Here is a 24,127-nt window from a genome sequence, read left to right as displayed (position 1 = left end):
CCTTCTCTTTCCTTGTTCTGGAAAATTCTTGGGACAATACATAGGTCTGTCAGCATGGAACCAGAAGGACTAAGTTTGATGAGAACTATTACTGACAATGTATCATGTAAATAGCCACTGTGGACTGTTCTGTTACTGCCAAAGGGGAGCTTCTTTTTCACATTTGGAGAGTTTATCCTCCAAGTCTTAGTCTTCACAAGTACCTTGTAACATACAATATCAAGAACAATTACTAAGTTTTTCCAGGAGACAGGGTCTTTGTTACGGAGACTTCATTTTACAATATTTGCCTTGTTCAACAAGGAAAGATGTGTCTTAGAGCAGATTTGTTGGTGCAGCTCTGGGGCATCATGCAATATTTATATTCTGTTAATCTTATAGCTTTAAATGAAAGATGGAGGAGGCCAAATCCAACCTTCATATAAATGCCATTGATTTTGGGTTCTAACAGCATTGGATTTAGGCCAGTATTTTCCCTTGCCTCACTTTTTGCCTTTCAGAATATTTGTGGAAATGAGTAACAGGGTCATTTGGTATTCAGCCCTGGATATGAATTATAATCTTGGTATAAGCTACATTGAAATTTAAAAGGCAAATTTTTCACCTCAGAAACACACTTTTCCTCAATCAGCCAGAAAACCCAGTGTCAGATTCAGTCCATGGCTTGCACAAAAGCAAGGGAGCACACACACATTTGCAAACACAGACACACACTGGAGGTTTAGCAGGCCCCACTTCAAAACCAGAACAAAACAACAAAGTATTCCACGCTGAGTAGGGGGGACAGCTTGGAAACTGTTCAGAAATCTGAGGGGGCTCACAAAATTGGCATAATCAGGTACATAAATTTACATAATATCTGCATCAAAAATAGAAGCAGGCCACCTTTATGTTCTCCTGTATGTTTATTTAATAAGGGCTATAATGCAATTAAACGACTACACACATGTAACATTTTCTCTCTGAGCCATTTCCTGGAGTGACTGATTTCTGCCCCCTTCAGAGCACTGAGCACAATAAGGCAACAGAGGAGTCAGGCAGGACCTACTTCATCTGTCCTCAGCAGGCAGCCTAGCTGGGAGGTTGCCCTGTCCTGCAGGACACGAACTTACTGGGGAGACTGTGTAAGACCTCGAATGTTAAGGAACATGTTTCTATTTCTTGGATTTGATGAACTAGTAATCAGACAAGACCTACAGAAACATCATAATCCTGCTAGATTTAGTTGCCTTAAGATTCCTGGACATATTAAATCTCAGTCTTAATTGGTGCTTGACTCTGACCTCATCAGCCCCTGTTCAGACGATAAAAGTTTGAACTAGAGTGACTTAGCCTGGGTTTTAGACCAATGCTCAGAAGGGCAGGACTGGTCATACTACACAGCTGGAGCAAGAGACTGAGGTTCAGTGCTGAGTGAAAGTGTCCAAACCATCAGAAATGGCCCTCTATACCTCTGTCACGTAAATTTTCCTGTTTGAAACTGAATCCCTCCTCCAGCTATGTACAGAGTATCTTAACACATCCAGTCTTTTCTGCTAGGGCCTCTCTCTTCTCATCTCATAGCTCTACTTCCCTTTTATCTTAACTTCAGCTTCTTTCATCATCGTCAATCTAAAATATCGAGAAAAACCACGTATTTCCTTTGCAGCTTTTTAATAATGAAAATCCAAATGTCCCTTACTGAGCTGGAGGGCAAGGAGAGAATGTCAGATCTCTCTCTCAGCTCTGCTCTGAGGTTCTTCTCTATTCTTTACCTCCATGTGTCCGTCAGCACAGACACTTCCACGCACGGTCTACGAAATGTGGTCTTCCCTCCAAAGCATTCCTTCACCCTCTTATTCTGCATAACAAATAATGGCCTGAGTGTAGGGCAGCCTGAACACAGACTGGAGTTAATGCAGTGCTGGTATGCTCAGACACCAGTGTATCCTATCACCCTGTATTAAATTTGCAATTGATCCTACAAGCACGAGCCTCTTTCAGCTTGCACATGAGCTCAATGCCCAAACATGCATGATATAGGATTAGTAAGAGTTTTTCATTATGTTCTCTGAACAGAAATGGTCACGGTTTGTGGCGGTCCCCTTGAGGAAAACTTTTTTACCCAACCCCCCAAGTGAGCTCTGAATTCAATTCTGTAAAAACCAAACCATAATGCTCCTCGGAAGCACACAAAGGAAGGATTTTAAGCCAACATTTAGCTGGATGTATTGTTAACCAGGTACAGATTTTTCCCCTCACAAGGATGCACTACATGATCAAACAGGGACGCTTGGTATCAATTTAATTTGCCTAATATTGTCCTGTGTGTAACTTCTTCCCTTGTAAGGTCACAATTACAGCAGAAGCATCTCCTGGCTGTACGCAGAGATGTGCATAAAAGATGATGCTTTTTCAGAACAATTATTCCCCTTTTCCTCCACGGAAAAGATGATGAGTTGAAAGCTGCTTAATATGTTTTTTTAATTATTGTGTGCACTATTTTGAAGTAGCCTATGCAGTTGACTACAGAAATTGCTGGGCCATGGATTAAACAGACCTTCAGTGAACTTTCACTACTTTCCTTTGCTGAGCTTTCTGGCCTCCTCTAAAGGAACAATAGCATCTATTCCTCAGAGGGAGGAGGTGGATAAAAAGGGAAAAGCCAGCACCCAACTAATTTTAGCAAGCACAAAGGAGACTCCATGCCAGAAGAACATATGGCATTTTTAGTTCACCTTAAACTCTCCCCTTGGCATTTCAAGCCCTATTAATAAACAAAACAAACTTGTTTCAGAAAACAGATGAGTAAACATCTTTGATGGCTGTACTCTATTACTGATTCACCTTCCTTCCTCTCACCCACCACCCCAGGCCTCCACTCTTTGACTCTGAATATTTTTATCATTAAGGCAACAGTGCTGGGACATGTTGTGGTAAATTTTCAAAAACAAAACATGTGGCAAGGTCAAACAGCATTTCCTCAGCAGCATGAGCCCTCACCGTTCACTCTCTCCTCAGAACAAAACCCCCTGTATCGTAATGGGGAGGAAAAGAGAGCAGGGAGAGAGAGGGAGAGTCAGGCTGGCACCAGAAATATAATTTAGTGTGCAGGTATTTGATTTGATAAAAAACCTACCTTAATTTAAAAAAAATACATATATGTATGTATATATGTATATATATAATAGGTTCCTGACAAGGTTGTAATTCATTGAGAGGGGCCAGGCCTACAGTTTGGGTTTGACATGTCACTCCAACCTAAACCATGACTGGTTTTACGTGATCCCCTAAGAGGGTAGCATGTTGCAGCTGGCAAAAAAATAAACAAACCTGAGCTCTGTGCTAACAGATTTTTTTTTCTTTTTGATTTATGCCATGAGCAAAGGAAAAACAGTGACATACTTGTGAATCTAGGTTTCATTTGGTCCCTCCATGCTTGCAGCCAACAGCGTCCTGCTAAGGAGACAGACAGTGTGAAACCCGTAACAGGCAGGCCCAGAACAGGCAGGACGGGGAAGCAGATGAACGGTAGCTCCGAGGGTTTTTTTTTTTTTTGCAACAGCACCTCATGGGCACATGCACGACCCTCTTTTCCTTTTTTTTTTTTTTCTTTCTTCTTAGTTCCCAGGGAAATCTGTGCCTCTGCTGAGGAGAACCTGGCATGATTCACGTGCAGAAGTCGAGTCTAAAAACTTAGGGGTTTATTTTAAAACTTCTCCCTTGTTCTGAAGAGTTAGAAAACCAAAGATACTCTTCCGTAAAATAGTACTTTCTGCTCTTGGGTGCTCTTGTCTACCTGAGTGGGTTTTTTCCAAATACTGTTTTCAGAAACAAACATATTTAGAACTTCCCCCATCTTCACTCTCCACTGCCAGGGCTGCATTAGGAGTACTACTTCAGGCAAAGCAGAGTCTAGGGAGCCTGGAAACTCCTCAGTGAACTCAATTCTACCTGTCCTTTCCTGTCAGAGGTGTTTTGTGCCAGCATGACTGAACATACTGCAGAGAGGTCAGTAGTGATAGGGAGAAGACACTAAACCAAGTCCACCTCTTGGCTCCCAAGCACAGCAAGCAGACTGCCCCAGCTCACACATAACCCCAGTCCCAGTACTGGGGCTGTCGCTTTTATAACTGGTGTGTGGGAAATTACTTAATTCCCCACAGCGGACCCAGCCCTGTTTCTGCACAAATCCTTGAGCTCCAGGCAAGGCTCTGTGGTTTCTCCTATTGTTTTCAGTTTGTTTTTCTTTCCAGCAGAAACATAAAGCTACAGTGCTGGATTTGCGAGTACAGATGACAAATGCAGAGCATCAGACCAGCATGTTGCTTTTCACCTTGAACATGTTAAATGTTTTAGCTGGATACCTAAAGAAACAAGGCTTAAGTGCTAGTGTTGTATGGATTTCTTCTCCATTCCCTTCTATCCCAAAAGTTTTTAATCATTGTCTAATTTCAAGCAAATCTATCAAAGGAGTAAAGACCTTAAAGATGAAACAGGGAACTGGATAGGGGAAACGTGAAGAGGAGCCTCCCCCGCCCCCAAGGCAGCAGAAAACACACTGAAGGGAGGAAAAGAGAGGGAGAGATGTTGAAAAGTCGCTTTCTTTAAACCCTCTGCACACAAAACTACTTGTTTATTACTATGAGAATTTTTACACCCATCTCTCTGCTTCCAAGATCCAGCAGCTGAGTCCTAGAAACACATGGAGTTTTAGCTTTATATTCTCTGGTCCATAAAGCTAAACACACACTTAGAAGTTCTGGGTCTGAAATCCGGCATCACGCTGTACCCTTTCAGAAACAGAACCCAAAGTAACATTTCAGCCCAGTTAGTTTCCACGACAACATCCAAATATAAATGTCTGTGGCACAGCACAGAAAAAGTGTGTCAGTGTTACTGTTTTCATGATGAAAGATAGAAATTAGTCCATAGGCTTCAGACCCTTAAATAGGAGGATTTTCTTTTTACGGTGTGTTGCCATACCAACGCTGTGCAATCCTCCTACTCTCGGAGAACAGCGTGCACATGCACATGCACACAGACAAACAGCCAAACGGATTTTTTTTTCCCAGCACTTTTGTCCTTATTGCAGACATGAGCACTGATTTGCAGAACAGCAGCAGCAGCTTGGGTTCACGTGCCTAGGCTTTATATTATAGAAGTCTAATATAACAGTGTGTCAAATGTTTGCTTTGGCGATACTGATTCCTCAAATCCCCTTTTTATACTAATATTTAAAATGGGAAAAGGCTTTAAAAGAATGGGCGCAAATTATCGGTTCAAAAGTTTTATTAGGCTTCCAGCTGAGCATTTTTTATGCTAAGAATGGGGATTTGAAAAAAGCCAGTGTTTTGGCTGTTTTATTGGGGTTTATTTCCTCTAAGACGCTGCTACTGCAGTCCTGTAGGGCTGGGAGGAGCAGCAGGAGGGACAGTGGGCAACAAATGATCTTTTTCTCCTGTAAATCCCAGGAACTGCGATTACTTACAGATCATAAAGACTGACCTCTAACTATCCCAATTATGAACGCTAAGGAAAATTCAGCTCAGCAGAAACGAGATGGACTTCCCAAAAGTAACAGCCACCACTAAAAATACTCCTTTTTTATTTTGATAAAATATTTAGGAAATTCCGGGCAAACGTTTTGTTGAAAACTCACAGTTTATAAAATTTCGCCCAGCTCAGTTGTTAAGCTCAGGGCGATGGGAGTGAGACGTCTGTGCAGATGGATGGTTGAAGAGGCAGAACTAGCCTGTCTGGATTTTAAGGTATTTACACAAGGGCAGTTCATGGTGTCACGGTGACAATTCCCCTGAATTAAGCTCCCTTATCACTTTCAAGGGTTTATCAGCTCACAACCAGTCCTGCGCCTGTGCAGCAATGCTGGCTCATGTTCAGCTGCTGTAGAGCACAGGCAGAGCACAATGTGCTTGTACCTGTCTCGGCAGAGCAAGAGAAAGAACCCTCAGGCCAGTCCAGGCGGCAGGTTACTGGGAATGGCCAGGGCAGTCCATGTCGTCAACAGTGAGGCTGCTCTGAGCTTGGCAGGGGTCTGGCATTGAGCTGTTTAATGTGGTGATGAGTGCAAGTGTCATCCAGCTGCACCGGGGATCCTGGGAAAAACAGCTGGGGGTGGGGGCAGCACCCAGAACCCAGCCTGCTTCGGGTCCCTGTTTGCCAAAGAAAAAAAAAAGCCTGATGGAGAGGAGGCTGGATAGCAGACTTGTGGGTAGCATGAGCCCTGCAAGCTGTGGGGTTTTGCCACTGGTATGAAACACCTACAATACAGAAAGCACCATCTATGCATTAACACACTTGTGGCATTATCTGGCTCTTGTTTTTCTTGCCACTTCTCTTCTAAACCCGTGGATTTGAGTGCGCTTAACAGCAGCCTATCTTGCTGCTACTCTACTCAGCTCTAAGCTTCTCTCCAGTTTTCCCTCGACTGCCAAGTTAGAGCAAAGAGCAAAACACACAGCCAAGCACTCCTGCAGAAGTACAGGCAGAAGAGCTATTGATTTGTGGGGCAGAAGAATAAAAAGCCCCATTATCTCCCCTAGCACGGAGCTCTGCTGTGCTTTAGACACAGGCACTGGTAAGTGTATCAAACAGCTCTTCATCTGGATGCTAAGTCTGGAAGCACCAAAAGGAATTGCACTGCCGTAATCATCCATCCTTACGTGCCAAGAAACTTCCATTCCCCAACCCATGACAAAGAAGCCCTCTTTGGTGGATAATAATAACCTGGAGATCATGGACTTTAAAACTTTCATTAGGGAAGTGAGTTAATCAAGAGGAAAAAAAAAAAAAAGAGGTTAACACAGTCATGTTTCACTACAGGATTATAGTGTCAAACCACAGGAAGTTGTCTCTGGTGGTTTGCTGATCTCTGTGGTCTGACTGAACTGAAATTATTAGGAACAGTAACGCCAATGCTAGCAGTATTATCACATATCTTTCTCCTCATCTGTAACCTTAAAGACTAGTTGTAGGACCTGATCCTGCAGTGTCTGAAACAGATCTGACCCTGCTATCAATGAAGTGAAATTTCCATTTACTCAGCAATGGAGAATCACGTCTTCACACAAGGGGATTAACAGCACTGGATTCACTGGAGTTACCTACTGAATTGCAGCGAGAGTGCTGCATACTTGCAATGACAGGATTTCAGCTGTAGGTATCAGGCTGTAGGATCTAGGATGTAGGTTGGTATGGATGTGAAAGAGGTTACCTGGTACTCATGAGCAAAAAAGGAAATAATTTAGGATTTCAGGTTTTAGAAACCCAAAATCTACCACACTCTTCAAATATTAAAGAGCAGACTGCATTCTTAATCCCTTACCTTACAATGGCACTTGTTGGTGCCAATTCAATGTACTTTACAAAGGAGTTCATTTCCATTAATTCATTTTGCAGACAGTAAAACCAAGCCACATGAAAGAGGTACAAAGATCAGAGTCAGCATTGACAGAGCACACTGAGAGAGTAAATGAAAGAAGAAAACTTGAAGAGCAAATTATACATGTTTTTAAAATTCAACAAGCAGTTTTAAATTATTTAAGGCACTGCTTTCCTAACAAGGATTAGAAATTTTATTTCAAATACATCATTTTAGCATGATGATACCTTTTTAAATGAAGGGTTTCTGTTGCTGCTCCTGTTATTCTGCCTGTACTAAAAGATGACTTTCAACTATCTTGTCTATCATTTTTAAAGAGAAAAAAATACCAAGCCTGAAAGAACAAAGATGACACTTCAAAGCCTTCAGCAGAGAAGGAAGTGCTTTCTAGCAAAAATCATACACTTTTGTCAATGAAACCTTTGTCAGCCAGTTCCTCTCTTGCCTTGGCTGCTGTATGGTTAAAGATATAAAAGCAACTGAAGACAGAAGAGAAAGAGAATCCCTGAGAGAATGAAAAAAGTCATGTCCCAGCAAAGTCCTCTCTTTGCCCTCAGTGTTTATCTGACACACTGTTATTGATAGCTCTTTTTCCAACTCCCCTGACTAAGGCAGCACATATACCTTTTATTGCACTGAAGTTGATTTAAACCACCCTGGCAATTCGTGAGGCTGTTTTTCACTTACATAAGGAAGTTCTTGAGAGGATTTTGAAGCAATGCAGTACAGTAGTTTAAACCACGGCCATTTTAAAAAGAACTGCATTTCCTCAGGCTGTCCATAATTTTTCATTTTCCTAAAAATACCAGAGAACTTTGCAACTTTGGTAGGAAGAAGGCAGGTACATGCAATGGGCTTTGGATCACTCCAAAGCATCACTGTAAGTTCATTCCTTTTGACTCTCAGGCTCTCCAGTCTTACTGTGGCCAACTGAGATTTCTCTTCCCAGCCATCTGGATTTTTCTGGGAAACAACTTTCAATTTGTTCAGCCACTAAAATGATTTTGGGACCTCCATTGTATTTTATAGCATTTTCTGGGTAACGTCCTGTGCAGTTGTCTTGTACCACTTGCCATACCACAAGTGTTCATAAACCTTTTTAGTGCCCCTTTTCAGTGCCCACCCGCCCCCCCCCCCCCCGCCCAAGAACTCACCAATTACCCATGTTGGCAACGGTCCCCCTCTCCTGGAGTCCTGCAGCAACATGTTAGTTAAGGTTTGGTTGGCTTTAACAATATTCAGTTGACTTTCTTCTGATAGCTAATACCCCTAACAAGTTTCCCCTCAATAACAAGTTGCTTTTGACCTCAACACACCTGGAGACTTCACCCTTATATTTCACCTCTGACTTATCCCAATCTAGTTGACATTTTGCAATTATCAGCAATTTGTTAGCTTTATTTTTGTTAGCACCCAATTATGCAAATAATAAGACTCTAACAGAACTGCTGCTATCGGGCTGCAAATTTGTAGAAAAGTGTTTCACGCATGAATGACTGCAATAGCCTGGGTCCACTTGGTACGAGGAGGAAATGAGAAGTCAGAGAATACTTATCCCACGCAATCTCTACTGGGGTGGTAGAAGGACACTTAATACTTTTTTCATTAACTCTTACGAGAACCTGCAGCCTAGACGTAGCCTGTTTCATGAAACTGGATTCTTTAACATTCAACTTTCCTGTACTTCAAGTTTGTACCCCGGCGATACACCCTCAGCATTTCTCCAGTGACAAGGGAGGGATAAGACCTGAGACACCAGCAAATGCCAACAAAGAAAACACGTTTTCGAAAACCACTCATTCAAGAGAATGAACTTGATCTGGAGCAGTTTCACCATGTGGAAGGAGAAACACCAAATTTCTTAATGCAGACAGTGAGCTGTCATAGGGGATAGAGCAGAGCTGTACCTGGGATGTGTCTACATCGGCTTTTGTGCTGGAATATACTGTTTTCTCTTTTTCTTTACAGGCTCTTTGCAGATTACTATACTGAAAATAGGACAGCTGATCCCATCACATCCTGCCCTCTATATGTCAAAAGGGTTTTTAACCCACAGCATTTCACATGCACCAAAGTTATATACAAAAACCACTGAAAAAAAAAAGCATGCTGGGCCCCATTTCCCTACCTTTCTTCACCCACAGCAGCACTCAGCTCTATTTGACGTGTTAAGTTCCCTATCCTCCCAACAGCAAACAAGTCCTTTCCCAGTCTTGCGACCTCATCCGCTTCCCTGTCAAAAGATTAAGGCACATTTTCAAATGCTCAGGGCTATTCTTAGACTGCACTAGAGACATGTGGGGAGGAAAATAGCTAGTGTACTTTCTTCATAATGTAATAATTAATCTCTGTGTCTAGAAAAACCACTCAGATTTGAATGTCACATCACATAATTACCCTGGGTAAAGCTGGATCAGTCTGAGATGTCACTGTCCAAATCACCTCCCTCCGGAAAGGGGCTGCAGTGACTCTTGTGGCTGAGAATGCATAACCACAGGATGCAGGACGTGGGTTCTTATCATTGCCACTGGGAGATGCTCTCTTTCAAGTGTCCTGAAAACAGGAACAAAAGCAGTGGAATCAGAAAACAGATGCAAATACTGTGTTGAAATGTGCTGAGGCCAATAGCACTGTGCTGTGGGCTGAGACCCTGGCTTAAGCTCTGAAGAGGGTGGGAGGTCCTGTGTGGTGCTTGGATCCACTTTTACAGGGTGAGGTGTCTGCTGAAGGGCAAGCTGAGCCACAGCTCCACTGGAGACATAGCTCTGTACACCTTCCACCTAACATGGCTATTCCCCCTGCCACTATACATCTAACTGACCCATTTTCACTAGCACAGACAATTCTTCACCTTGTCCCGCTGTAACGGTTTCTGGAACAAAATAGTCCCTGAATCCACATGGGGTATATGCACAAAAGACAAAATTCAATACAGACATAAAAGGAACACGGTGCCAATGATTATAAGCAGTCATTTTAGAGCTTTTTAATACCACCTTTTTCAAATTTGGATAGTTGAAAGATGAAGGTACACTAAAGATTCAGGACCTGGCTTCTGGAAGTTGTGGGTGTAAAGAGTATGCACAAATGCACACACACACACACACAATTGCTTCGTGACTTGTCTGTACCCTGGGCATAAATAGTTCTTACAGACGCTCACTCAGAGCAGGGGTTTTTTTGCCCACAAGACAGCCAAGCCCCTGTGCAAATGGCTAATCCACAAGTGCGCTGTGCTGTTGTGGCAACTGCCTCAGTAATGGGGAATACACATCCCTGTCTGCCCCTCTGAATGTCACTGTATGAATAACTTTCTGAAAGATAGGGTCCTAAACAGGGTAAATCTTTAAATATGGCGTCTTACGACACGATGGACACAGGCATAGGAACAGCACGAATGGGTTTTACAACCCTCATCTAACTGCTGCTCCTCATCTGGACACCAGTAAATTTGGCATCCTATCTTGTTCGCTCCTTCCTCTCCAGGAACTCAATAACAACTTATATTTTCATCAGGTTCCATCTGAAAGCTCAACACCAGTCACCAGGCAAGGAGGGGAACGAAGAGAATTAAAACAAAGCAAAAACCCAGGCAAAACAAATCCCAGAATACCAAATTAACACAATAAAGACATCATCTTTTTTTTTTTTTTTCCTTTTTTCCCCCTCCTACAGAACGAAGCATTAGAATATTCAAACACAAAGTGAGAAAAGGCAACTCAAGACAGCCCTTCCCTGGATCACCCTTGATGATCTGCCCACTTTGCCAAACACTGAATTTGCTTCCAGCCATGCCTGGCAACTCTCCACCCATGAGTATGTGCCTCTGAATGCACAATGGTTATTGCATGTCACACTCATGGGCATTTGGCCCATGTAGCACTCTGTTTCCCAATCTATAAGTACATGAAATATAAGACTAAGTAAAATCTGAGACATTGTGGAAACTGATGAGGGCTTGAATGAGGTCCTGGAATAAAACTTCAGCCCCTCCCCACCCAGAGCAGTATTTTTAGGAAGTTGATTGAGAAATGTTTTCCTTGCTCCATTTCCATGTTTACTGGGATACAACATTGTTACACTCGATTGCATCAGAAAACATGGAAACAGCTCTACAAATTGATCCGACCACAAGATCTCAAAGGAATTTTCTACTTGTCTCCAAGGAGTTTACCCAGCATAAACAATGTCAAATAAATACAAGGCAGCCCTGAGAGAGTTCGTGTTTCTCCAATAAACTTCATAAATATCACAATATAGGTAAATCTGTTAGGTAACTTTGGATGGATTTTATGATGGCATAATTCTCACAAGACATTGGATATAGCTGTTCATAAAATTACAGAATATGTTGGACATCAAATTGAAATTTGCTGTATTTTAGGAGGAGATCATATAACTGAAATAATGATGGGAGCAAAAGAAGGATAATATGCACAGTTCTCCTCCCAGGGGCTTTAAGTGCCCAAGCCACTTCAGGAGACGTAACTGCACTCTAGTTTAGTATTTCCTAATGGTTAGTAGGCACCTAAATCCTTCTGAGGTTCTCAACTCATTCATGCCAGAACAGAATTCAAAGTATTTGATCAGCACGATAATGGGAAACATAGCAGCTTGAAAATTTTTAGCTTGAAATTGGGATCTCTTCAATAATAGAAAGTATGAAAATGTACAAGCATTAATTTCATACATTTGAGTTTCCTTTGCATATAATCAATTGGAAACCGACTCAGCTGCATGGGAAAATTGTTCTGTCTCAGCCAAAAGATCATTGTTGTCATACAGGTAAACGAATTTTTCCCAGGCTAAACATACCCTTTAACTCCTACCTCGCTCTCTCTGTTTCATTTCTTGTCTTCCCTATTGTTACAGTTCCTTAGTACAGAAGCTGGCTGAAACTGGACTTCCCTTTCCAGAAAAAAGCCACCTTCATTATAAAATAATGATGCAAATTATTCTGACAGGGACAAAAACAGTAAAATGGCAACAACAAACCTAATATAAATTAATTTGTGTGGAGGGATTTCCAAGCCCTGTTAAGTCTTTTTTGTTTGAAATTTTAAAGTTTTATTTTATTTCAGTTTCTTGTCTTCAATAGAGAGCAAAAAAAAAAAAATACTGTGAGGCTTCAAGGTGGGCAGCCAGGAAGCTGTCATTTTGATTTCCCCACTGGTGAATTGAATTTTTTTGGCAAAACTGTAGTATTCTCCAGGACGAATTTTGATTTTGCAAAGAGCCATTTTCTATCAGAAAATTATTCTGATGGAAAACTGCCCAGCAGACCTATTCAGTGCATGTGGTAATATTAAATAAGCAGTTACAGTCTTTCAGGTAGACTTGTTCTAAGACTGCTTTTGCCATTAGAGTGAACGAGCAGTCTTCCCCGTCATGCCCCAGTAAACCTCAGAATCAAGAGGCTTAGTAACAGAAATTCATTGCCTAATATAAGAGGAAATTTGGTCCTGATTGTGAAGTCCACTAGATTTGAAATTCTGCAAAAAAAAAAGTAGTTCATTCAAAAACCGGCTGGCCACACAGTAAAAAATAGGGTAACAGCATCTGTTTGTTACTGCGTTGTAACCCAGGACCTGAAATCACTCAATTCACAAGCTCCTCATCACTGAGTAAATATTCTTATCAGTATCCTCCCCATTTCAAGGCTAAGGACGCTGAGCCAGAGATCTGCTGTTGGGGCCAAAGCTGCAGCGGTTCAGTCACAACACTGCGAGCGGAACCCACAAATCCTGCCACCCAGCCCTCCGCCCTCCCCTCTAACCACGAGACCACACTCTGCGGGTACGAACGGCTGCTCCGAGGAGTCCGAGCTGGAAGGGGTTGGCTGATCACACGGCAGCCAAGCCGTTCCCAGAGTTTCCCCATGAGAATGATGTCTGAGCAGGCACAGACTCTGGCAGCAATGTTCAATTGTTGCTAAAGGCTGGCACACAGGGATAATTAGAGAATATAACACATATATAAAAAGAACTTGTTCCCTCCTCCACCCTGTACGTGGCAGACTGTCTGTATAGACGCTGAGATTAACTTTTTCACCTGAATTAGGACAAAGTGTTTTGCTATTCTCCTTCTCTCCTCTCCTTCCCTCCCCCTAGCTCCCCTCCACCCCTTCTGCTGTCCTTATTTTAATCTACAAAACAGTAATGGGTCTGCAGGCGTTCTGCCAGGGTACAGCTCGCATTCACCTGGCAAATGCCGGGATCCTTCTCCTGGCTCCAATTAAAAACCAAGACCAAAAGGAGGAGCCAGGAGGTCATTTTTGAGCCAAGGCATCCGCCCAGGGTGTCCAGACTTTATAGGAATGAAATTTATGGGAACTAAAGACTTCCATCACTCTCTTGCACTTTCTCTTGATCCAGAAGATGTTTTTATCACCCTTGATATCAGAGTTAAAATGTTTTAAAAGGCTGAAATTATGAGTATTGTTAGTATTACTTTCTTTGCTTAATAAATAAAATGGAAATTGTATGAGAAAATACACTGAGGCCAAGTGCATTTCAATGCATTAACAAGTTTTACTTCTGGTGTAACAGCTAAGTGGGAAGTGTTAAGAGGGACTTCAGCACACAAAGTCTCTGGGGCTCTCCAATGAAGCAGCAAGCCATCCATCAACTCATCCCTGCTAACCGTCTTTCTCGCAATAAACCAATCACAATTTAATTGTCCACTTTGCAAGTTTCATTGAGGAACCTGGTAGCTGTTATTCGCACACTAAGTGCTTCTTCAAATCCAACATAAATTCACCAGCAAGTACTCCCAGCAGCTGGTGTGTGAGGAATACTTTTTCTCAGCCATATGCGCAGCTATAACTTCAATCCCACCCTATAGCCAACTGTGCTATCAACAGCGCCTGTCAGCCACTGCTGCCCCTTCAGACTGGCTTCTTCCACCCAGTGGTCCAGCACTGGTCTCTACTCTGGCATCGTGCCTTATGAACTTAGTGTTGGCATTTGCCAGCCTGCCTCACGCTCCTCTTTTCTTCCCCACTCAACCCCTCAAATTATAATTTCAGCATTCTTCTAGGGTGAAAGATGGGAACAGAGCCTTGAATACATCTCAGTGACCTGACATGTTCTATTAAATGAAACTTTACTCATGCAGGTTAGGTAAAGTCCTGACGAACTTCATTTACATTTCAATAAAAGTAAGATGGGAATTCATCCCACTGACTGACATGGGAACAGCTACTAAAGCAGTATGAATAAAGCAGCACTTCTTCAAATTGCAGCCTCCTTGGGGCAGGGAAACATGCCAAATTCTGCCATTGTTGAATGACTTGGATCACTTGGCAGGGGTGTGAATGGGGGCAACCTAGATCTTCTATCTACCACATGCTATTGTAGTCCATCCACTCTGAGGTACTTGCCTTATTACCATCTCAATTCAGACCGTGGGTAATCATATCTAGCAGTAGAATACCAATGCATGAACTAAAGATTAATGATGATAGGGTTCTTGGAAACAATTTTTTTAGCCAAGCATCACACTTGCAAATGACTCACTGGAAGTTAGTAAACACTGGTCATTAGCCAGCAGTTACAATGCAAACGAAGGCAACTGACTTTAGGGATTGTTCTCTCCACTCAGGGGGAATTAGAGATACTCGTTGGAATGCAATTACAAAACCAAGGCTGTGGATGGGATCAGCTCATCGTATATCAAAGCTACTGTTGAGCAATACAAAGCATCACTCTGGCACGTAGGACCCAGCAGTTGCTCAGTTCAGATCACTTAGCTCTTTTGTGGGGATGGAGACCAGAAAATGAAGAGAAAGTTGAGTATGGCTCCGTATCTGGGGCCTCAGGAACCATTCTAAGCAGATGAATAAAGATAAATTCACAGGAGTTTTGTCCTCCCTCTTGTCACAGATTTTTGCCTATTGATTATCTGGAGTTATCCTCTTGTTCTGCAGTGACATGCATTCTCAAGTGGATGGTTTTGCTGCAAACCTGCCCTTCCAACACAGCCACCCTTCCAGCAATTTGAAAACATCTCTTGCAGATTTCCTACATCAAATACTACATCATCAGGCTTCATTCCCTCCTGAAGAATGACTGACAGAACATCTTTTATCAATGAGAGTTTTATCTTAACCTTTCATCCATATGCCACTGTACCCTTCATTTCAATGGACTCATACAACCTGATCAAAGTTTTCAATAACCTTATGAATTCACTGTCATTATGCCACTTCATCTCAAGCCAGAATCTAACTGCTGGGATTGGTTAGAGATATCAATAAAGAATCTGGGGAAAAAATCCCCAAACATACATTATCATTTCATTTTTTCACTGTTGTTTGGATTGAATACTATAGATTTTAGCTACAAGTGAAAGCTGCCCTTTTGTACATCATTATGGTTCGGAGTGCTTATGAACCCAATCTTAGAATTCAGTTCAAAATCTAGAGACATTTTTATTAGACTGTCCTCTCAGTGGGGTTTTCTGCTTGTAGTACTGACGGCGAAGAACTAATTTCACCCATCTCCTGAAATTCTCTTTGTTACTTTTTGCATGTCTCACACTGCAAACAGTCACACTCCCAACATGATGATGAGGGGAGGTAGGAAGATGTGGGGGGAGAGTAAGTGACTCACTGTGCATCCAGACTGCCAGATTTGAGCAAAGAAGGTGTCAGACATCACCTAATAGTGGAAATCAGGAAACCTAGATAAGATAAGCGCAAAGGGACTTGGTAACTATGAAGGCTGCAACAGCCTAGAAGTCAAAAGACGGTATAAGGACACAAAGTTAAACAAAACAAAACAAAACTTGCCAATGTTAAGCAAACCAGCAGAACAAGACAGAGCTACCAGATGATGCCTGGAAGTTCTGCATTGCTCAGTTAATTCTGCTCATGGAACCTTTCCCAGTTCCTTTCCATACTGGCTCGGAGCGATCGTTCCTTATCTGGTTGGCAGTTTATTTTATCCATTTTGTAAAAGAATTACAGAATAGGTGAAAAAAAGTTGGCCATTTAGAGCCTCCCCAAGTCACAGCTGTCAGTCTGCAGGGCTGCTATTGCCACTGAGAGCGGAAGACAGGACCACAGGGGAGAGGACTGCTGACGTCATGAAGAAAATATGTCAATATAGGATGCCAAAACCAAGCTTCTGACCACTTGTGGTCATTCAGGATCCCAGGGCACATTTTGCAAGAGCATGGGTGTTAGCCCTGGTACACTGTCCAAATCCAATCTTGGCTATTTATATTCCACCTCCCTAAAATACTGCTTGGAGTTTCAACTGGAAAAGTTAATTTTGCTTTTCTGTCTGGAACTGTGCAATGATGCAGGTCCAACAGTGGCATGTGCAATGCCAGCAGAACGGTGTCCCAGCGGCTGGTAAGTCCTGGGAAGATAGTTTCCTTTATCATCTTACATCAGCACTTTAACACCCACAGACTGAAAATACTTAAAAAAATTAAGAAGTGAGTGATTTCAATTCCAGACTGTTTTCAGGAAGCTCAAATGCATTAACCATGCTTAACAGCCACGGCTCACTAACGTCAATACTGGTTTTTTCCCCATAATGCTCAAAGAGATATTGCCCATCGAGACCTGGGGTTCCAGATTCGAGCCCTGCATTCCCCTGTTCCTCTACCGCAAGAGTTGACCATCTGATTTGCAAGATCAGGAGTCCAAGCACAAGCAATATACTGGACATTGGTTAATTAATTTGCTCTCTCCTCATCACCCATCATTAATTTTGAGCAGAAACAACAATGTGGTTGGTGAAGAAGAGAGTTTTGACAGAGGACATGAACATTTGTCAAAATGAGAGGTGAACTCCAGTGTCCACCAGTATTTCTTGTTCCAAGGAGCCCTATTGACAAAATAAGCCAGCGAGAATGTGGGGACTAAGAGCGCAGGTACATCTTGGGAAGCAGATTGCCAGCTTCTAGGATTTTCCACTGGTTTTAGCACAGCAAAGTAAACCCTCAGCACTGTGCTTTTTTCCACCATTAACTCTTAAGTTTTTCAATGGTGCAGAATTTAATACTCCATCACAGGAAGCAGAATCATGGGCAAAATTATATTCTTTTTATCTTTCAGAAACAATAAACAGTTAAACAGCTAAAAATGGAAGCTATTCAAACAACCAAAAGCTACAGTTGAATATAGCGAAGCCAGCTTACTCTGAGACGTGATATAATTCTGCTCAGATCTGGAAAAGAGATAGAAGGAGAAAGGCGTATCTGCCAAAGTTAATATTTGCACAAAAATGGTGAGTCATATAAACTGGGATTTCCTCTTCTAGCCACTTACGGCGTATCGACTGAGTCTCAATCGAATTTGATGCAATAACTTTAATCTGATAGTGAAAAATATTCAGCTCAGGTAAGAAAGGCCTGGATTCCTCCTCTGTATCTAGCTTCTGAAATGAGTAAGAAATAATCTTGTCATCCAGGATTCCATCACTTGCTACTGCTCGACTGTTTCATGACGTACCCACTTTCTCCCTGATCCTCAGTTATCCTCCAGAAATGTAGTATAGAACCAATACACTGGTTACTGGCCAGTATCTTAAAAAAGGAGCTTCAGAAATAACCCAACTAAAACATGCTGTTATATTTCCCCCTCTCCCCCGAGAATATACGACAAAAAGGCCCTACTTTTCCTTTTCTTGACCATTTTCTTCAGCAGGTTTGTTTGTTTGAGAAGGGAATTTTAAAAAGCTATGGAAGTTTTATAGGAATTCATCACCAGAAACTATTGCTTTTCACATTATTTTGCCACAAAACCCTGAACAATTTGGATGAAACAGAAAAATTGAATAGTTCCTTACAAAAAGTCAGCTTGTTTGGAGAGCCACACTGAATAGTGTGACATTCTTCAGCAATTTTACTAAACATCAAGAAATCCTTCACTGTAGTGTTTCAATGCAAAGCCAGTGTCAGTAGCTGCTAAAAACCCTCCACCAACTAGAAAGGCAGGTGTAACAACACATCTAGTCATGCGAGAAACAAGTGTAAAGCATTTCACATCCAATAGCAGTTTAACCTCATTTATGGTAACGTCTAGCAGTCTTCATTAGAAACCCATTTATCATTGACTTCAAGACATGAACTATTAAAAGGCAAAGAGAAGAGATTTTCCCAGTCAAAATACGTGAAGAACATTCTAAAAACATTATTCATATGCAATTGTTATTTTGTCTGAGACAAAAATACTCTGAGTGCATTTGGTACAGGTATGCATGCAAAAATATGCACAGACTGTTTCACTGACTACGTATAAACCCAATACTTGATAACTGCCCACCATCTGGTGACACAGATCATCGAGAAATATGTTGAGTATCAGAAGTTTCCAAGCTAACCCCAATGAGAGCTTCACCAAGTTCCTGCAGAACAGCAGATCCCAACATCTTCTTCCCTGGCATCCAAGAGCCCTGAATGGCTTCTCTGAGGTAAGGAAAGTGAGCCGATGTCTGCAATAGCCCTAAAAATCCACCTAGTGTATCACCCTGCTTTGCTTTCTCAGAATTTCCCACCCTGTTTCTGAGTGCCCCATATTTCTGTGTAAAACTTCTCCTGCGTTAGTCTGAAATAGCCGTCAGTTTGGTGGGTTGCTCTTTGCACCTCATGCCACTACCTGCAGGCATGGTCTGAGGGAATGGAGTGCGCTGCCAGCAAGTTTGCTGACGACACGGACCTGGGAGGTCCCCCACGTCCCAGTCTAGGTTGGGAAAGCAGTTAGAGACCAGCGTAGGGGAAAGGGACCTGGGGGTCCTGGTGGGCAGAAGGATGACCATGAGCCAGAGATGTGCCAGCAACGTGCCCTCATGGCCAAGAACGCCAATGGCATCCTGGGGTGGATTAGAAGGGGTGCAGTCAGTAGGTCAAAAGAGGTTCTCCTCCCCCTCTCCTCTGCCCTGGTGAGACCCCATCTGGAATAGTGTGTCCAGTTCTGGGCCCCTCAGTTCCAGAAGGACAGGGAACTGCTGGAAAGAGTCCAGCGCAGAGCCACAAAGGTGATTGAGGGGGTGGAACATCTCCCTGATGAAAGGCTGAGGGAGCTGGGTCTCTTCAGCTTGGAGGAGACTGAGGGGTGACTTAATCAATGTTTATAAATATGTAAAGGGCGAGTGTCAGGAGGATGGAGCCGGGCTCTTCTCGGCCAATGACAGGACAAGTGGCAAGGGTGCAAGCTGGAGCACAGGAGGTTCCACATTAACATAAGGAAAAACCTTTTCCCTGTGAGGGTGACAGAGCCCTGGAACAGGCTGCCCAGTGAGGTGGTGGGGTCTCCTTCTCTGGAGACATTCAAAACCCGCCTGGACGTGTTCCTGGGTGACCTGCTCTGGGTGGTCCTGCTCTGGCAGGGGGGTTGGACTAGATGATCTTTCGAGGTCCCTTCCGACCCCTAACGTTCTGTGTGATTCTGTGAAAAGGGGTGGGCAGCAGCTGTTCCTTGGCTGACATGGTGGAGTGATAGAAAAGCCAAGCTCACAAAAGAGCCAGTTTCCTAAAAATTGTATTTTTGTGGGCCCCAGGGAATAAATGGGTCCATTTCCAATAAAGTAAGATAAGACAAGAAAAATTAGGGAAACCTATTAGCTTACAGAGCTCTTTTTTTCATGTTCCACCATTAAAGTTCTCAGTTTAAAGTTCCCAAATAAAACCAGAAAGCATCCCAGAAAAATCAATAGCCCAAACTTCTTCCTGTTTCGTACAATGCCCTTGAAGTTCTAAGCTGTTTAAATTAAAGGAAGGGACTCCAGAGCAATCTAAGTTTGCTCCGTGCTCGGTTTTGCCAAGGTAGTCAACAGCTTCTAGCTGTCAGAGAGGTGACACATTAAGAGGATCCATCTAACAGGGTGGTGGAATCTACCTGGAGATGTTAAAAACGTTTAAGAACAGAGCAGGCAAACATCCAAGTCCAGATGCAGTTCATCCTGACTCAGTGCAGGAAGTCCAACGACACGATCTATTTAGCTCCCTTCTGGCTCCAAAATTCTATGATTTTATTATCATTGAATGTGTTTTATTCAGACTCCAGCAGTCCAGCAGAAGTTACCAAGCTTCCCCTGTTCCTCGTGCAGTTAACAGGATGCTTTAAAAGAAAAGGCCTTTTTATTCAGCCACATACGTAGAAGGGAATTATAAATAAACAATTAACATTCAAAGAAAATCACTGCTGTAAGCGAAGAACATGTTTCAAACAAAACCACGACAGCTCCCCTTTACTGGGGATGGTAGTTGTAAGACAGCTGGATGAAAGAAAAATAAGCTGAATCACTTTTTATTCTCTTCCCAATAGACTGGAAGACATGCTTCACTGGGCTTAGCTGGTTTGCCTCTGCGAGGAAGCCAGGCCTTCATGGGAAAGTGCTGGGCACGGTTCACTTTTGCCTGCCACCACCTCCGCGCCACTCGCCAGAGCCCGTGCCAAGCAGTAGTACTGCGCTCTCCAGAAACAACACGCCGCAGCAGCACCGCAGGAAGGAGCACACGGCAACACCCTCTGCGGGGCTGGAAAAAGTGAGGAGCGACGAGGTGACCGACAAGCGTCAGCGATGAGCGAGAAAAGAAAGAGGTCATGGCAGTGGGGAAATCTGTTCCCGGCATCTCTCTCCTCTGTGAGAAGAGGGAATGTAAGAATTGGCTTTTCCAGATGATCTCTCTGTCACTTTCTCACACCTCGTGTGCTGAGGGCGAAAGCAATACAGCAACGCTTGTCGTTTCTATCAGGACACTTGACAAGAAATCACCTTTGTGAACCCAAGGAACGCAAATCTGGCCATGTCGGTTCAGAGGCGACTTCTGGAATTTAGGGTCTAAACAGACACAGCCACATAAAATGAAAGACTAACAGCCGGCCGTGAGGCGCTGAGGAAGAAGCGTCCTTCCCTGGGTTCAGGGTCTGACTGTGCACTACCTTCTTCATTAATATTTCAGATTCTCCAGAAGTATGGAGGATTTTAGTGCTCAGGTTGCTGCTCTTGGCACTTCATGAACACTGGGGCAGATTTTTTTTTTTAAAAAAAGCATATTATGCATTTAATCATGTTGATATGGAAAGAGCAGGATTTATTAAAAGCACCTATAGAAGTTCCAGGCCTTGCTCCCATTAGCTTCCAGTGGTGACTCACAACCTGGTTTTAGGAACTGGATGGAAAAAACCCTTTGGGACCTTATCTGCATCTTCAAGCAGATTTTACAAATTTGACCTGCTGTTCCTGTACAGTCCTTAAGAACAACGAGGCGACTTCTTTGGGGATCCTCAGGAATGACAGTAATTCACTTAATAATCAAGGGATCCCCTCGCCTGTGGGACACGCGGTTCCCAGACATCGACCTTCCAGCCCTTACTCAAACACACACCTATTTCTGATGTTCTTTTTGTTTACATTCTTGTAAAAATCCACTGGGCTCTTACTATTTCATTAGCTGTCTAGACTGTCCCCTGGGTAAATACAAGGTACTTGAAAATGGGACTGAACACACAGGAGAAAATACAAAAAACCCCATAAACAGCCAGAGGAAAATACTCAAGATGCTGCTTCTGCCGACCTGACCCTCCAAAGCCTCTGGTCAGGTATTTAAAGCACGACTTGGTGTCGTCCCCCGCGAGAAGCAGCAGGTTGCTCTGAGGGGCTGCTCAAGGATGAAGTTACTAAACCAGCTCCATCACAAACACCCACCGAGGCAGCCACGAAGCGCGGCGGCCGCCGGGCAACACCCGCCCCGCGGCGCAGCGCCGGTGCCGCCGCCGGTCCCGCCTCTCGCCCGCCTTCTCCCTCACGGCGCTTCCCTCCCTCCCGCTCCAGCCCCGGGGGCCGCCATTGCCCCCCGCGCCGCGCGCCCCCCCGGCGGGAAGTGAAACCCCGGAAGTTCCTCGGGGTGGCGCGTGACGTCTCGCCCTCCTGGCGCACGGACCAATGGGGGGAAGGCACCTTGTTGCTGCGGCAACGGCGGGGCCCGCTGCGGCCTGGGGGTGCGAGGGCCGCCCCGCAGCGGCGGCGGCGGCGGAGGGGGGGGGGGGGGGGGGGGGCGGCCGGCCTCGTCCTTCCGAACTAGTGCTGATGCGTAGTAAAACATTATAGATCTAGAACATTTGATCTATGTTGTAGAAAACGTCTTGTTAACCCTTTTTACCCTTTTTAAAGCATTCATTTCTATTTTATTTGCTCTTTTTTTTATGTCATTCATTTTCGTGAACACATGGGAATGAGAAATAAGGGAACAAGCAACACTGTAAGAGAATATATAACAAATTAAATTTCTCTCTCTTTAGCAGCTCACACACCAAAAGGTGTAGGGCGACCTTCTGGCTGAATGCTGTATAGAAACGCAGCCATAAATAAGTATATGTGTGTGCGTATGCATACACACATACATAGATATGCATACGGCTACAGCATAATTTTATTCCAGTGGGGCAACTTTTGCTTCAATAAATAAAATGTTATGAAGGGAGGGTGGTCAGCTTGTTTGGAAGAACAACACTGAACGGGTGCGACTCAGCTTTCCCTGGCTTTTTAACAGCTATGAACTGCTTGATATTTTTGGCTCGGCTCTATTATTATAATTTTTTTTTCCTTTTAAAAAATATGAGGCAGTAGGCTTCCTCCCAAGACACACTCAGGTGGGGCCGCTTCTAACTGCTGACTTTCCCCTGGGGCACCTCATTTTGTTAAAAAAAAAAGGGGGGGGGGGGGTGTGGAAAAAAAAGAAAGATCTCCCCCATGACACACTCAATAAAGCTCAGATGGCTCCTCTGCTCCCTGCCCTGTCCCTCCAGGTCAGGAGCCCCGTTGCATGCGCTGGTGTAGTCCCTCAAAGTGGTTTAAAAAGGTTGCAGATGGAGGAGCACTGACATTTATCACTTGCAAATGAGGGCCCTCCGTCAGCTCCGAAGGAAGAGTTACATTCTGTAATCCTCGTTCCAGGGTACTTTTCTACTTACTTTATGCTAGGAGTCTCGGTGAAAATGAACGAGGTGTGCTCAGTTTTACTGCCACAGGGTCTGAGTGACTCCCAGAGGGTGACTGAAAGCCCCAGGAATCTTGAAAGTGTTGTTTTAGTTTGCACATGTCACCTGAAACGAGCAGGGTTTGACCACTGCTCTTCCATGTCACCATGAGGATTTGTTTTCCTGATGTTGGGCCTTTTTCATACGAGAGTTTTGTTGCATGGATTGTTCCACCTAAAAGCTGGACCAGCCTGTCCGTTTCTAGCTTGCTTTAAGTCAGACAAAACTTTAACTCTGCAGCAAGTTTTGCCTGAATAAAAATGATAAAACCATTTGAGATAAGTCCATCTTTAGGGAGCAGGCCCTGTTTCTGCTGCAGCCTGTACTTTTTCATTGAGAACTAGTGCCGACTGCGTAGTAAAACATAATAGATCAAGAACATTTGATCTATGTTGTAGAAAACATTTTGTTAACCTTTTTTAAAGCATCATTTGTATTTTATTTGCTCTTTTTTCGTGTCATTCGTTTTCCTGAACAGATGGGAATGAGAAATAAGGGAACAAGCAGCACTGTAAGAGAATGTATAACAATGCCCACTATTTGAGTGTGTGTCTGAATATAATCAGAATTAGGCAATTCAGGAAGAGTCACCAGATATAAAGGAATCAGTTATTCCTAATCAGAAACTGAAGTGGAAGTTGAAAATGCTAATTAAAAAAGAAAGAAGTAGAAACAAAGATTTTTCATTAATTCTCAAGACTTTTCCAGAAAGTATTCCTGAGAGAGTTTCTAGCCAACAGAATCAAGAATTA

The sequence above is a fragment of the Leptosomus discolor genome, chromosome 15, assembly GCF_034619465.1.
Source record: "Leptosomus discolor isolate bLepDis1 chromosome 15, bLepDis1.hap2, whole genome shotgun sequence".
In the NCBI taxonomy this organism is placed as follows: domain Eukaryota; kingdom Metazoa; phylum Chordata; class Aves; order Leptosomiformes; family Leptosomidae; genus Leptosomus; species Leptosomus discolor.
The sequence above is the reverse complement of the archived record's forward strand: the minus strand, read 5'-3'. Positions refer to the sequence as shown.